Raw genomic sequence first — 16472 nt, 5'->3', positions numbered from 1 at the left:
GTCGCGGTGCACCACGCGACAGTTATATTCCAAAACTGAGTCACTCAGATCACACGAGTACCCAAGCATGCTTGAAACTCATTCAAATGCAAGTGCTTCTATCTGTTGTCTTGATTGTTTCCCACTCATTCCTTTTGGTTTGGGGAACATGTCAAAATCCCATGCCCAGAGAACTTCAGGTAGAGTTCGAGGAAATGCTCAGTGGACAACCCAGGCAGGGTAAGGATCAGCATTTCCACACTACTCAGAGAATTTTTATTTTCAGGGATGGATTTTTAGCCCAATTCAAGTTGAAGAAAAGTGGTTTCGTGAAAATCGCAGAAAATTTTTTTTCAGAAACTCCGGGGTGCCTGGAGGTCGCGGTGCACCACGCGACAGTTGTATTCCAAAACTGAGACACTCAGATCACACGAGTACCCAAGCATGCTTGAAACTCATTCAAATGCAAGTGCTTCTATCTGTTGTCTTGATTGTTTCCCACTCATTCCTTTTGGTTTGGGGAACATGTCAAAATCCAATGCCCAGAGAACTTCAAGTAGAGTTCGGGGAAATGCTCAGTGGACAACCCAGGCAGGGTAAGGATTAGCATTTACACACTACTCAGAGAATTTTTATTTTCAGGGATGGATTTTTAGCCCAATTCAAGTAGAAGAAAAGTGGTTTCGTGAAAATCGCAGAAAATTTTTTTTCAGAAACTCCGGGGTGCGTGGAGGTCGCGGTGCACCACGCGACAGTTGTATTCCAAAACTGAGTCACTCAGATCACACGAGTACCCAAGCATGCTTGAAACTCATTCAAATGCAAGTGCTTCTATCTGTTGTCTTGATTGTTTCCCACTCATTCCTTTTGGTTTGGGGAACATGTCAAAATCCCATGCCCAGAGAACTTCAGGTAGAGCTCGCGGAAATGCTCAGTGGACAACCCAGGCAGGGTAAGGATCAGCATTTCCACACTACTCAGAGAATTTTTATTTTCAGGGATGGATTTTTAGCCCAATTCAAGTTGAAGAAATGTGGTTTCGTGAAAATCGCAGAAAATTTTTTTTCAGAAACTCCGGGGTGCCTAGAGGTCGCGGTGCACCACGCGACAGTTATATTCCAAAACTGAGTCACTCAGATCACACGAGTACCCAAGCATGCTTGAAACTCATTCAAATGCAAGTGCTTCTATCTGTTGACGTGATTGTTTCCCACTCATTCCTTTTGGTTTGGGGAACATGTCAAAATCCCATGCCCAGAGAACTTCAGGTAGAGCTCGCGGAAATGCTCAGTGGACAACCCAGGCAGGGTAAGGATCAGCATTTCCACACTACTCAGAGAATTTTTATTTTCAGGGATGGATTTTTAGCCCAATTCAAGTTGAAGAAAAGTGGTTTCATGAAAATCGCAGAAAATTTTTTTTCAGAAACTCCGGGGTGCCTGGAGGTCGCGGTGCACCACGCGACAGTTGTATTCCAAAACTGAGACACTCAGATCACACGAGTACCCAAGCATGCTTGAAACTCATTCAAATGCAAGTGCTTCTATCTGTTGTCTTGATTGTTTCCCACTCATTCCTTTTGGTTTGGGGAACATGTCAAAATCCCATGCCCAGAGAACTTCAGGTAGAGTTCGGGGAAATGCTCAGTGGACAACCCAGGCAGGGTAAGGATTAGCATTTACACACTACTCAGAGAATTTTTATTTTCAGGGATGGATTTTTAGCCCAATTCAAGTAGAAGAAAAGTGGTTTCGTGAAAATCGCAGAAAATTTTTTTTCAAAAACTCCGGGGTGCGTGGAGGTCGCGGTGCACCACGCGACAGTTGTATTCCAAAACTGAGTCACTCAGATCACACGAGTACCCAAGCATGCTTGAAACTCATTCAAATGCAAGTGCTTCTATCTGTTGTCTTGATTGTTTCCAACTCATTCCTTTTGGTTTGGGGAACATGTCAAAATCCCATGCCCAGAGAATTTCAAGTAGAGTTCGCGGAAATGCTCAGTGGACAACCCAGGCAGGGTAAGGATCAGTATTTCCACTCTACTCAGAGAATTTTTATTTTCAGGGATGGATTTTTAGCCCAATTCAAGTTGAAGAAAAGTGGTTTCGTGAAAATCGCAGAAAATTTTTTTTCAGAAACTCCGGGGTGCCTAGAGGTCGCGGTGCACCACGCGACAGTTATATTCCAAAACTGAGTCACTCAGATCACACAAGTACCCAAGCATGCTTGAAACTCATTCAAATGCAAGTGCTTCTATCTGTTGTCTTGATTGTTTCCCACTCATTCCTTTTGGTTTGGGGAACATGTCAAAATCCCATGCCCAGAGAACTTGAGGTAGAGTTCGAGGAAATGCTCAGTGGACAACCCAGGCAGGGTAAGGATCAGCATTTCCACACTACTCAGAGAATTTTTATTTTCAGGGATGGATTTTTAGCCCAATTCAAGTTGAAGAAATGTGGTTTCGTGAAAATCGCAGAAATTTTTTTTTCAGAAACTCCGGGGTGCCTAGAGGTCGCGGTGCACCACGCGACAGTTATATTCCAAAACTGAGTCACTCAGATCACACGAGTACCCAAGCATGCTTGAAACTCATTCAAATGCAAGTGCTTCTATCTGTTGACGTGATTGTTTCCCACTCATTCCTTTTGGTTTGGGGAACATGTCAAAATCCCATGCCCAGAGAACTTCAGGTAGAGCTCGCGGAAATGCTCAGTGGACAACCCAGGCAGGGTAAGGATCAGTATTTCCACACTACTCAGAGAATTTTTATTTTCAGTGATGGATTTTTAGCCCAATTCAAGTTGAAGAAAAGTGGTTTCGTGAAAATCGCAGAACATTTTTTTTCAGAAACTCTGGGGTGCCTGGAGGTCGCGGTGCACCACGCGACAGTTGTATTCCAAAACTGAGTCACTCAGATCACACGAGTACCCAAGCATGCTTGAAACTCATTCAAATGCAAGTGCTTCTATCTGTTGTCTTGATTGTTTCCCACTCATTCCTTTTGGTTTGGGGAACATGTCAAAATCCCATGCCCAGAGAACTTCAGGTAGAGTTCGAGGAAATGCTCAGTGGACAACCCAGGCAGGGTAAGGATCAGCATTTCCACACTACTCAGAGAATTTTTATTTTCAGGGATGGATTTTTAGCCCAATTCAAGTTGAAGAAAAGTGGTTTCGTGAAAATCGCAGAAAATTTTTTTTCAGAAACTCCGGGGTGCCTGGAGGTCGCGGTGCACCACGCGACAGTTGTATTCCAAAACTGAGACACTCAGATCACACGAGTACCCAAGCATGCTTGAAACTCATTCAAATGCAAGTGCTTCTATCTGTTGTCTTGATTGTTTCCCACTCATTCCTTTTGGTTTGGGGAACATGTCAAAATCCAATGCCCAGAGAACTTCAAGTAGAGTTCGGGGAAATGCTCAGTGGACAACCCAGGCAGGGTAAGGATTAGCATTTACACACTACTCAGAGAATTTTTATTTTCAGGGATGGATTTTTAGCCCAATTCAAGTAGAAGAAAAGTGGTTTCGTGAAAATCGCAGAAAATTTTTTTTCAGAAACTCCGGGGTGCGTGGAGGTCGCGGTGCACCACGCGACAGTTGTATTCCAAAACTGAGTCACTCAGATCACACGAGTACCCAAGCATGCTTGAAACTCATTCAAATGCAAGTGCTTCTATCTGTTGTCTTGATTGTTTCCCACTCATTCCTTTTGGTTTGGGGAACATGTCAAAATCCCATGCCCAGAGAACTTCAGGTAGAGCTCGCGGAAATGCTCAGTGGACAACCCAGGCAGGGTAAGGATCAGTATTTCCACACTACTCAGAGAATTTTTATTTTCAGTGATGGATTTTTAGCCCAATTCAAGTTGAAGAAAAGTGGTTTCGTGAAAATCGCAGAAAATTTTTTTTCAGAAACTCTGGGGTGCCTAGAGGTCGCGGTGCACCACGCGACAGTTATATTCCAAAACTGAGTCACTCAGATCACACAAGTACCCAAGCATGCTTGAAACTCATTCAAATGCAAGTGCTTCTATCTGTTGTCTTGATTGTTTCCCACTCATTCCTTTTGGTTTGGGGAACATGTCAAAATCCCATGCCCAGAGAACTTGAGGTAGAGTTCGAGGAAATGCTCAGTGGACAACCCAGGCAGGGTAAGGATCAGCATTTCCACACTACTCAGAGAATTTTTATTTTCAGGGATGGATTTTTAGCCCAATTCAAGTTGAAGAAATGTGGTTTCGTGAAAATCGCAGAAATTTTTTTTTCAGAAACTCCGGGGTGCCTAGAGGTCGCGGTGCACCACGCGACAGTTATATTCCAAAACTGAGTCACTCAGATCACACGAGTACCCAAGCATGCTTGAAACTCATTCAAATGCAAGTGCTTCTATCTGTTGACGTGATTGTTTCCCACTCATTCCTTTTGGTTTGGGGAATATGTCAAAATCCCATGCCCAGAGAACTTCAGGTAGAGCTCGCGGAAATGCTCAGTGGACAACCCAGGCAGGGTAAGGATCAGTATTTCCACACTACTCAGAGAATTTTTATTTTCAGTGATGGATTTTTAGCCCAATTCAAGTTGAAGAAAAGTGGTTTCGTGAAAATCGCAGAACATTTTTTTTCAGAAACTCTGGGGTGCCTGGAGGTCGCGGTGCACCACGCGACAGTTGTATTCCAAAACTGAGACACTCAGATCACACGAGTACCCAAGCATGCTTGAAACTCATTCAAATGCAAGTGCTTCTATCTGTTGTCTTGATTGTTTCCCACTCATTCCTTTTGGTTTGGGGAACATGTCAAAATCCAATGCCCAGAGAACTTCAAGTAGAGTTCGGGGAAATGCTCAGTGGACAACCCAGGCAGGGTAAGGATTAGCATTTACACACTACTCAGAGAATTTTTATTTTCAGGGATGGATTTTTAGCCCAATTCAAGTAGAAGAAAAGTGGTTTCGTGAAAATCGCAGAAAATTTTTTTTCAGAAACTCCGGGGTGCGTGGAGGTCGCGGTGCACCACGCGACAGTTGTATTCCAAAACTGAGTCACTCAGATCACACGAGTACCCAAGCATGCTTGAAACTCATTCAAATGCAAGTGCTTCTATCTGTTGTCTTGATTGTTTCCCACTCATTCCTTTTGGTTTGGGGAACATGTCAAAATCCCATGCCCAGAGAACTTCAGGTAGAGCTCGCGGAAATGCTCAGTGGACAACCCAGGCAGGGTAAGGATCAGTATTTCCACACTACTCAGAGAATTTTTATTTTCAGTGATGGATTTTTAGCCCAATTCAAGTTGAAGAAAAGTGGTTTCGTGAAAATCGCAGAAATTTTTTTTTCAGAAACTCTGGGGTGCCTGGAGGTCGCGGTGCACCACACGACAGTTGTATTCCAAAACTGAGTCACTCAGGTCACACGAGTACCCAAGCATGCTTGAAACTCATTCAAATGCAAGTGCTTCTATCTGTTGTCTTGATTGTTTCCCACTCATTCCTTTTGGTTTGGGGAACATGTCAAAATCCCATGCCCAGAGAACTTCAGGTAGAGTTCGGGGAAATGCTCAGTGGACAACCCAGGCAGGGTAAGGATTAGCATTTACACACTACTCAGAGAATTTTTATTTTCAGGGATGGATTTTTAGCCCAATTCAAGTAGAAGAAAAGTGGTTTCGTGAAAATCGCAGAAAATTTTTTTTCAAAAACTCCGGGGTGCGTGGAGGTCGCGGTGCACCACGCGACAGTTGTATTCCAAAACTGAGTCACTCAGATCACACGAGTACCCAAGCATGCTTGAAACACATTCAAATGCAAGAGCTTCTATCTGTTGTATTGATTGTTTCCCACTCATTCCTTTTGGTTTGGGGAACATGTCAAAATCCCATGCGCAGAGAACTTCAGGTAGAGCTCGCGGAAATGCTCAGTAGACAACCCAGGCAGGATAAGGATCAGCATTTCCACACTACTCAGAGAATTTTTATTTTCAGGGATGGATTTTTAGCCCAATTCAAGTTGAAGAAAAGTGGTTTCGTGAAAATCGCAGAAAAATTTTTTTCAGAAACTCCGGGGTGCCTGGAGGTCGCGGTGCACCACGCGACAGTTGTATTCCAAAACTGAGTCACTCAGATCACACGAGTACCCAAGCATGCTTGAAACTCATTCAAATGCAAGTGCTTCTATCTGTTGTCTTGATTGTTTCCCACTCATTCCTTGTTGGTTTGGGGAACATGTCAAAATCCCATGCCCAGAGAACTTCAGGTAGAGCTCGCGGAAATGCTCAGTGGACAACCCAGGCAGGGTAAAGATCAGTATTTCCACACTACTCAGAGAATTTTTATTTTCAGTGATGGATTTTTAGCCCAATTCAAGTTGAAGAAAAGTGGTTTCGTGAAAATCGCAGAAAATTTTTTTTCAGAAACTCTGGGGTGCCTGGAGGTCACGGTGCACCACGCGACAGTTGTATTCCAAAACTGAGTCACTCAGATCACACGAGTACCCAAGCATGCTTGAAACTCATTCAAATGCAAGTGCTTCTATCTGTTGTCTTGATTGTTTCCCACTCATTCCTTTTGGTTTGGGGAACATGTCAAAATCCCATGCCCAGAGAACTTCAGGTAGAGTTCGAGGAAATGCTCAGTGGACAACCCAGGCAGGGTAAGGATCAGCATTTCCACACTACTCAGAGAATTTTTATTTTCAGGGATGGATTTTTAGCCCAATTCAAGTTGAAGAAAAGTGGTTTCGTGAAAATCGCAGAAAATTTTTTTTCAGAAACTCCGGGGTGCCTGGAGGTCGCGGTGCACCACGCGACAGTTGTATTCCAAAACTGAGACACTCAGATCACACGAGTACCCAAGCATGCTTGAAACTCATTCAAATGCAAGTGCTTCTATCTGTTGTCTTGATTGTTTCCCACTCATTCCTTTTGGTTTGGGGAACATGTCAAAATGCCATGCTCAGAGAACTTCAAGTAGAGTTCGCGGAAATGCTCAGTGGACAACCCAGGCACGGTAAGGATCAGTATTTCCACACTACTCAGAGAATTTTTATTTTCAGGGATGGATTTTTAGCCCAATTCAAGTTGAAGAAAAGTGGTTTCGTGAAAATCGCAGAAAATTTTTTTTCAGAAACTCCGGGGTGCCTAGAGGTCGCGGTGCACCACGCGACAGTTATATTCCAAAACTGAGTCACTCAGATCACACGAGTACCCAAGCATGCTTGAAACTCATTCAAATGCAAGTGCTTCTATCTGTTGACTTGATTGTTTCCCACTCATTCCTTTTGGTTTGGGGAACATGTCAAAATCCCATGCCCAGAGAACTTCAGGTAGAGCTCGCGGAAATGCTCAGTGGACAACCCAGGCAGGGTAAGGATCAGTATTTCCACACTACTCAGAGAAATTTTATTTTCAGGGATGGATTTTTAGCCCAATTCAAGTTGAAGAAAAGTGGTTTCGTGAAAATCGCAGAAAATTTTTTTTCAGAAACTCTGGGGTGCCTGGAGGTCGCGGTGCACCACGCGACAGTTGTATTCCAAAACTGAGTCACTCAGATCACACGAGTACCCAAGCATGCTTGAAACTCATTCAAATGCAAGTGCTTCTATCTGTTGTCTTGATTGTTTCCCACTCATTCCTTTTGGTTTGGGGAACATGTCAAATCCCATGCCCAGAGAACTTCAGGTAGAGTTCGAGGAAATGCTCAGTGGACAACCCAGGCAGGGTAAGGATCAGCATTTCCACACTACTCAGAGAATTTTTATTTTCAGGGATGGATTTTTAGCCCAATTCAAGTTGAAGAAAAGTGGTTTCGTGAAAATCGCAGAAAATTTTTTTTCAGAAACTCCGGGGTGCCTGGAGGTCGCGGTGCACCACGCGACAGTTGTATTCCAAAACTGAGACACTCAGATCACACGAGTACCCAAGCATGCTTGAAACTCATTCAAATGCAAGTGCTTCTATCTGTTGTCTTGATTGTTTCCCACTCATTCCTTTTGGTTTGGGGAACATGTCAAAATCCAATGCCCAGAGAACTTCAAGTAGAGTTCGGGGAAATGCTCAGTGGACAACCCAGGCAGGGTAAGGATTAGCATTTACACACTACTCAGAGAATTTTTATTTTCAGGGATGGATTTTTAGCCCAATTCAAGTAGAAGAAAAGTGGTTTCGTGAAAATCGCAGAAAATTTTTTTTCAGAAACTCCGGGGTGCGTGGAGGTCGCGGTGCACCACGCGACAGTTGTATTCCAAAACTGAGTCACTCAGATCACACGAGTACCCAAGCATGCTTGAAACTCATTCAAATGCAAGTGCTTCTATCTGTTGTCTTGATTGTTTCCCACTCATTCCTTTTGGTTTGGGGAACATGTCAAAATCCCATGCCCAGAGAATTTCAAGTAGAGTTCGCGGAAGTGCTCAGTGGACAACCCAGGCAGGGTAAGGATCAGTATTTCCACACTACTCAGAGAATTTTTATTTTCAGTGATGGATTTTTAGCCCAATTCAAGTTGAAGAAAAGTGGTTTCGTGAAAATCGCAGAAAAATTTTTTTCAGAACTCCGGGGTGCCTGGAGGTCGCGGTGCACCACGCGACAGTTGTATTCCAAAACTGAGTCACTCAGATCACACGAGTACCCAAGCATGCTTGAAACTCATTCAAATGCAAGTGCTTCTATCTGTTGTCTTGATTGTTTCCCACTCATTCCTTGTTGGTTTGGGGAACATGTCAAAATCCCATGCCCAGAGAACTTCAGCTAGACTTCGGGGAAATGCTCAGTGGACAACCCAGGCAGGATAAGGATCAGCATTTCCACACTACTCAGAGAATTTTTATTTTCAGGGATGGATTTTTAGCCCAATTCAAGTTGAAGAAAAGTGGTTTCGTGAAAATCGCAGAAAATTTTTTTTCAGAAACTCTGGGGTGCCTGGAGGTCGCGGTGCACCACGCGACAGTTGTATTCCAAAACTGAGTCACTCAGATCACACGAGTACCCAAGCATGCTTGAAACTCATTCAAATGCAAGTGCTTCTATCTGTTGTCTTGATTGTTTCCCACTCATTCCTTTTGGTTTGGGGAACATGTCAAAATCCCATGCCCAGAAAACTTCAAGTAGAGTTCGCGGAAATGCTCAGTGGACAACCCAGGCAGGGTAAGGATCAGTATTTCCACACTACTCAGAGAATTTTTATTTTCAGGTATGGATTTTTAGCCCAATTCAAGTTGAAGAAAAGTGGTTTAGTGAAAATCGCAGAAAATTTTTTTTCAGAAACTCCGGGGTGCCTGGAGGTCGCGGTGCACCACGCGACAGTTGTATTCGAAAACTGAGTCACTCAGATCACACGAGTACCCAAGCATGCTTGAAACACATTCAAATGCAAGAGCTTCTATCTGTTGTCTTAATTGTTTCCCACTCATTCCTTGTTGGTTTGGGGAACATGTCAAAATCCCATGCCCAGAGAACTTCAGGTAGACTTCGGGGAAATGCTCAGTGGACAACCCAGGCAGGGTAAGGATCAGCAGTTACACACTACTCAGAGAATTTTTATTTTCAGGGATGGATTTTTAGCCCATTTCAAGTTGAAGAAAAGTGGTTTCGTTAAAATCGCAGAAAAAATTTTTTCAGAAACTCCGGGGTGCCTGGAGGTCGCGGTGCACCACGCGACAGCTGTATTCCAAAACTGAGTCACCCAGATCACACGAGTACCCAAGCATGCTTGAAACTCATTAAAATGCAAGTGCTTCTATCTGTTGTCTTGATTGTTTCCCACTCATTCTTTTTGGTTTGGGGAACATGTCAAAATCCCATGCCCAGAGAACTTCAGGTAGAGTTCGGGGAAATGCTCAGTGGACAACCCAGGCAGGGTAAGGATCAGCATTTACACACTACTCAGATAATTTTTATTTTCAGGGATGGATTTTTAGCCCAATTCAAGTTGAAGAAAAGTGGTTTCGTGAAAATCGCAGAAAATTTTTTTTCAGAAACTCCGGGATGCGTGGAGGTCGCGGTGCACCACGCGACAGTTGTATTCCAAAACTGAGTCACTCAGATCACACGAGTACCCAAGCATGCTTGAAACTCATTCAAATGCAAGTGCTTCTATCTGTTGTCTTGATTGTTTCCCACTCATTCCTTTTGGTTTGGGGAACATTTCAAAATCCCATGCCCAGTGAACTTCAGGTAGACTTCGGGGAAATGCTCAGTGGACAACCCAGGCAGGGTAAGGATCAGCAGTTACACACTACTCAGAGAATTTTTATTTTCAGGGATGGATTTTTAGCCCATTTCAAGTTGAAGAAAAGTGGTTTCGTTAAAATGGCAGAAAAAATTTTTTCAGAAACTCCGGGGTGCCTGGAGGTCGCGGTGCACCACGCTACAGCTGTATTCCAAAACTGAGTCACCCAGATCACACGAGTACCCAAGCATGCTTGAAACTCATTAAAATGCAAGTGCTTCTATCTGTTGTCTTGATTGTTTCCCACTCATTCCTTTTGGTTTGGGGAACATGTCAAAATCCCATGCCCAGAGAACTTCAGGTAGAGTTCGGGGAAATGCTCAGTGGACAACCCAGGCAGGGTAAGGATCAGCATTTACACACTACTCAGAGAATTTTTATTTTCAGGAATGGATTTTTAGCCCAATTCAAGTTGAAGAAAAGTGGTTTCGTGAAAATCGCAGAAATTTTTTTTTCAGAAACTCCGGGGTGCGTGGAGGTCGCGGTGCACCACGCGACAGTTGTATTCCAAAACTGAGTCACTCAGATCACACGAGTACCCAAGCATGCTTGAAACTCATTCAAATGCAAGTGCTTCTATCTGTTGTCTTGATTGTTTCCCACTCATTCCTTGTTGGTTTGGGGAACATGTCAAAATCCCATGCCCAGAGAACTTCAGCTAGACTTCGGGGAAATACTCAGTGGACAACCCAGGCAGGATAAGGATCAGCATTTCCACACTACTCAGAGAATTTTTATTTTCAGGGATGGATTTTTAGCCCAATTCAAGTTGAAGAAAAGTGGTTTCGTGAAAATCGCAGAAAATTTTTTTTCAGAAACTCCGGGGTGCCTGGAGGTCGCGGTGCACCACGCGACAGTTGTATTCCAAAACTGAGTCACTCAGATCACACGAGTACCCAAGCATGCTTGAAACTCATTCAAATGCAAGTGCTTCTATCTGTTGTCTTGATTGTTTCCCACTCATTCCTTTTGGTTTGGGGAACATGTCAAAATCCCATGCCCAGAAAACTTCAAGTAGAGTTCGCGGAAATGCTCAGTGGACAACCCAGGCAGGGTAAGGATCAGTATTTCCACACTACTCAGAGAATTTTTATTTTCAGGGATGGATTTTTAGCCCAATTCAAGTTGAAGAAAAGTGGTTTAGTGAAAATCGCAGAAAATTTTTTTTCAGAAACTCCGGGGTGCCTGGAGGTCGCGGTGCACCACGCGACAGTTGTATTCGAAAACTGAGTCACTCAGATCACACGAGTACCCAAGCATGCTTGAAACACATTCAAATGCAAGTGCTTCTATCTGTTGTCTAAATTGTTTCCCACTCATTCCTTGTTGGTTTGGGGAACATGTCAAAATCCCATGCCCAGAGAACTTCAGGTAGACTTCGGGGAAATGCTCAGTGGACAACCCAGGCAGGGTAAGGATCAGCAGTTACACACTACTCAGAGAATTTTTATTTTCAGGGATGGATTTTTAGCCCATTTCAAGTTGAAGAAAAGTGGTTTCGTTAAAATCGCAGAAAAAATTTTTTCAGAAACTCCAGGGTGCCTGGAGGCCGCGGTGCACCACGCGACAGCTGTATTCCAAAACTGAGTCACCCAGATCACACGAGTACCCAAGCATGCTTGAAACTCATTCAAATGCAAGTGCTTCTATCTGTTGTCTTGATTGTTTCCCACTCATTCCTTTTGGTTTGGGGAACATGTCAAAATCCCATGCCCAGAGAACTTCAGGTAGAGCTCGCGGAAATGCTCAGTGGACAACCCAGGCAGGGTAAGGATCAGTATTTCCACACTACTCAGAGAATTTTTATTTTCAGTGATGGATTTTTAGCCCAATTCAAGTTGAAGAAAAGTGGTTTCGTGAAAATCGCAGAAATTTTTTTTTTAGAAACTCCGGGGTGCGTGGAGGTCGCGGTGCACCACGCGACAGTTGTATTCCAAAACTGAGTCACTCAGATCACACGAGTACCCAAGCATGCTTGAAACTCATTCAAATGCAAGTGCTTCTATCTGTTGTCTTGATTGTTTCCCACTCATTCCTTTTGGTTTGGGGAACATGTCAAAATCCCATGCCCAGAGAACTTCAAGTAGAGTTCGCGGAAATGCTCAGTGGACAACCCAGGCAGGGTAAGGATCAGCATTTCCACACTACTCAGAGAATTTTTATTTTTAGGGATGGATTTTTAGCCCAATTCAAGTTGAAGAAAAGTGGTTTCGTGAAAATCGAAGAAAATTTTTTTTCAGAAACTCCGGGGTGCCTGGAGGTCGCGGTGCACCACGCGACAGCTGTATTCCAAAACTGAGTCACCCAGATCACACGAGTACCCAAGCATGCTTGAAACTCATTCAAATGCAAGTGCTTCTATCTGTTGTCTTGATTGTTTCCCACTCATTCCTTTTGGTTTGGGGAACATGTCAAAATCCCATGCCCAGAGAACTTCAGGTAGAGTTCGGGGAAATGCTCAGTGGACAACCCAGGCAGGGTAAGGATCAGCATTTACACACTACTCAGAGAATTTTTATTTTCAGGGATGGATTTTTAGCCCAATTCAAGTTGAAGAAAAGTGGTTTCGTGAAAATCGCAGAAAATTTTTTTTCAGAAACTCCGGGGTGCCTGGAGGTCGCGGTGCACCACGCGACAGTTGTATTCCAAAACTGAGTCACTCAGATCACACGAGTACCCAAGCATGCTTGAAACTCATTCAAATGCAAGTGCTTCTATCTTTTGTATTGATTGTTTCCCACTCATTCCTTTTGGTTTGGGGAACATGTCAAAATCCCATGCCCAGAAAACTTCAAGTAGAGTTCGCGGAAATGCTCAGTGGACAACCCAGGCAGGGTAAGGATCAGTATTTCCACACTACTCAGAGAATTTTTATTTTCAGGGATGGATTTTTAGCCCAATTCAAGTTGAAGAAAAGTGGTTTAGTGAAAATCGCAGAAAATTTTTTTTCAGAAACTCCGGGGTGCCTGGAGGTCGCGGTGCACCACGCGACAGTTGTATTCGAAAACTGAGTCACTCAGATCACACGAGTACCCAAGCATGCTTGAAACACATTCAAATGCAAGTGCTTCTATCTGTTGTCTTAATTGTTTCCCACTCATTCCTTGTTGGTTTGGGGAACATGTCAAAATCCCATGCCCAGAGAACTTCAGGTAGACTTCGGGGAAATGCTCAGTGGACAACCCAGGCAGGGTAAGGATCAGCAGTTACACACTACTCAGAGAATTTTTATTTTCAGGGATGGATTTTTAGCCCATTTCAAGTTGAAGAAAAGTGGTTTCTTTAAAATCGCAGAAAAATTTTTTTCAGAAACTCCGGGGTGCCTGGAGGTCGCGGTGCACCACGCGACAGCTGTATTCCAAAACTGAGTCACCCAGATCACACGAGTACCCAAGCATGCTTGAAACTCATTAAAATGCAAGTGCTTCTATCTGTTGTCTTGATTGTTTCCCACTCATTCCTTTTGGTTTGGGGAACATGTCAAAATCCCATGCCCAGAGAACTTCAGGTAGAGTTCGGGGAAATGCTCAGTGGACAACCCAGGCAGGGTAAGGATCAGCATTTACACACTACTCAGAGATTTTTTATTTTCAGGGATGGATTTTTAGCCCAATTCAAGTTGAAGAAAAGTGGTTTCGTGAAAATCGCAGAAAATTTTTTTTCAGAAACTCCGGGGTGCGTGGAGGTCGCGGTGCACCACGCGACAGTTGTATTCCAAAACTGAGTCACTCAGATCACACGAGTACCCAAGCATGCTTGAAACTCATTCAAATGCAAGTGCTTCTATCTGTTGTCTTGATTGTTTCCCACTCATTCCTTTTGGTTTGGGGAACATTTCAAAATCCCATGCCCAGTGAACTTCAGGTAGACTTCGGGGAAATGCTCAGTGGACAACCCAAGCAGGGTAAGGATCAGCAGTTACACACTACTCAGAGAATTTTTATTTTCAGGGATGGATTTTTAGCCCATTTCAAGTTGAAGAAAAGTGGTTTCGTTAAAATGGCAGAAAAAATTTTTTCAGAAACTCCGGGGTGCCTGGAGGTCGCGGTGCACCACGCTACAGCTGTATTCCAAAACTGAGTCACCCAGATCACACGAGTACCCAAGCATGCTTGAAACTCATTCAAATGCAAGTGCTTCTATCTGTTGTCTTGATTGTTTCCCACTCATTCCTTGTTGGTTTGGGGAACATGTCAAAATCCCATGCCCAGAGAACTTCAGCTAGACTTCGGGGAAATACTCAGTGGACAACCCAGGCAGGATAAGGATCAGCATTTCCACACTACTCAGAGAATTTTTATTTTCAGGGATGGATTTTTAGCCCAATTCAAGTTGAAGAAAAGTGGTTTCGTGAAAATCGCAGAAAATTTTTTTTCAGAAACTCCGGGGTGCCTGGAGGTCGCGGTGCACCACGCGACAGTTGTATTCCAAAACTGAGTCACTCAGATCACACGAGTACCCAAGCATGCTTGAAACTCATTCAAATGCAAGTGCTTCTATCTGTTGTCTTGATTGTTTCCCACTCATTCCTTTTGGTTTGGGGAACATGTCAAAATCCCATGCCCAGAAAACTTCAAGTAGAGTTCGCGGAAATGCTCAGTGGACAACCCAGGCAGGGTAAGGATCAGTATTTCCACACTACTCAGAGAATTTTTATTTTCAGGGATGGATTTTTAGCCCAATTCAAGTTGAAGAAAAGTGGTTTAGTGAAAATCGCAGAAAATTTTTTTTCAGAAACTCTGGGGTGCCTGGAGGTCGCGGTGCACCACGCGACAGTTGTATTCCAAAACTGAGTCACTCAGATCACACGAGTACCCAAGCATGCTTGAAACTCATTCAAATACAAGTGCTTCTATCTGTTGTCTTGATTGTTTCCCACTCATTCCTTTTGGGTTGGGGAACATGTCAAAATCCCATGCCCAGAGAACTTCAGGTAGAGCTCGCGGAAATGCTCAGTGGACAACCCAGGCAGGGTAAGGATCAGTATTTCCACACTACTCAGAGAATTTTTATTTTCAGTGATGGATTTTTAGCCCCATTCAAGTTGAAGAAAAGTGGTTTCGTGAAAATCGCAGAAAATTTTTTTTCAGAAACTCCGAGGTGCGTGGAGGTCGCGGTGCACCACGCGACAGTTGTATTCCAAAACTGAGTCACTCAGATCACACGAGTACCCAAGCATGCTTGAAACTCATTCAAATGCAAGTGCTTCTATCTGTTGTCTTGATTGTTTCCCACTCATTCCTTTTGGTTTGGGGAACATGTCAAAATCCAATGCCCAGAGAACTTCAAGTAGAGTTCGGGGAAATGCTCAGTGGACAACCCAGGCAGGGTAAGGATTAGCATTTACACACTACTCAGAGAATTTTTATTTTCAGGGATGGATTTTTAGCCCAAATCAAGTTGAAGAAAAGTGGTTTCGTGAAAATCGCAGAAAATTTTTTTTCAGAAACTCCGGGGTGCCTGGAGGTCGCGGTGCACCATGCGACAGTTGTATTCGAAAACTGAGTCACTCAGATCACACGAGTACAAAAGCATGCTTGAAACACATTCAAATGCAAGAGCTTCTATGTGTTGTATTGATTGTTTCCCACTCATTCCTTTTGGTTTGGGGAACATGTCAAAATCCCATGCCCAGAGAACTTCAGGTAGAGCTCGCGGAAATGATCAGTAGACAACCCAGGCAGGGTAAGGATCAATATTTCGACACTACTCAGAGAATTTTTATTTTCAGTGATGGATTTTTAGCCCAATTCAAGTTGAAGAAAAGTGGTTTCGTGAAAATCGCAGAAAATTTTTTTTCAGAAACTCCGGGGTGCCTGGAGGTCGCGGTGCACCACGCGACAGTTGTATTCCAAAACTGAGTCACTCAGATCACACGAGTACCCAAGCATGCTTGAAACTCATTCAAATGCAAGTGCTTCTATCTGTTGTCTTGATTGTTTCCCACTCATTCCTTTTGGTTTGGGGAACATGTCAAAATCCCATGCCCAGAGAACTTCAGCTAGACTTCGGGGAAATACTCAGTGGACAACCCAGGCAGGATAAGGATCAGCATTTCCACACTACTCAGAGAATTTTTATTTTCAGGGATGGATTTTTAGCCCAATTCAAGTTGAAGAAAAGTGGTTTCGTGAAAATCGCAGAAAATTTTTTTTCAGAAACTCCGGGGTGCCTGGAGGTCGCGGTGCACCACGCGACAGTTGTATTCCAAAACTGAGTCACTCAGATCACACGAGTACCCAAGCATGCTTGAAACTCATTCAAATGCA

This window comes from Atractosteus spatula, chromosome 4 (genome assembly GCF_055471065.1).
Source record: "Atractosteus spatula isolate fAtrSpa1 chromosome 4, fAtrSpa1.hap1, whole genome shotgun sequence".
In the NCBI taxonomy this organism is placed as follows: domain Eukaryota; kingdom Metazoa; phylum Chordata; class Actinopteri; order Semionotiformes; family Lepisosteidae; genus Atractosteus; species Atractosteus spatula.
The sequence above is the reverse complement of the archived record's forward strand: the minus strand, read 5'-3'. Positions refer to the sequence as shown.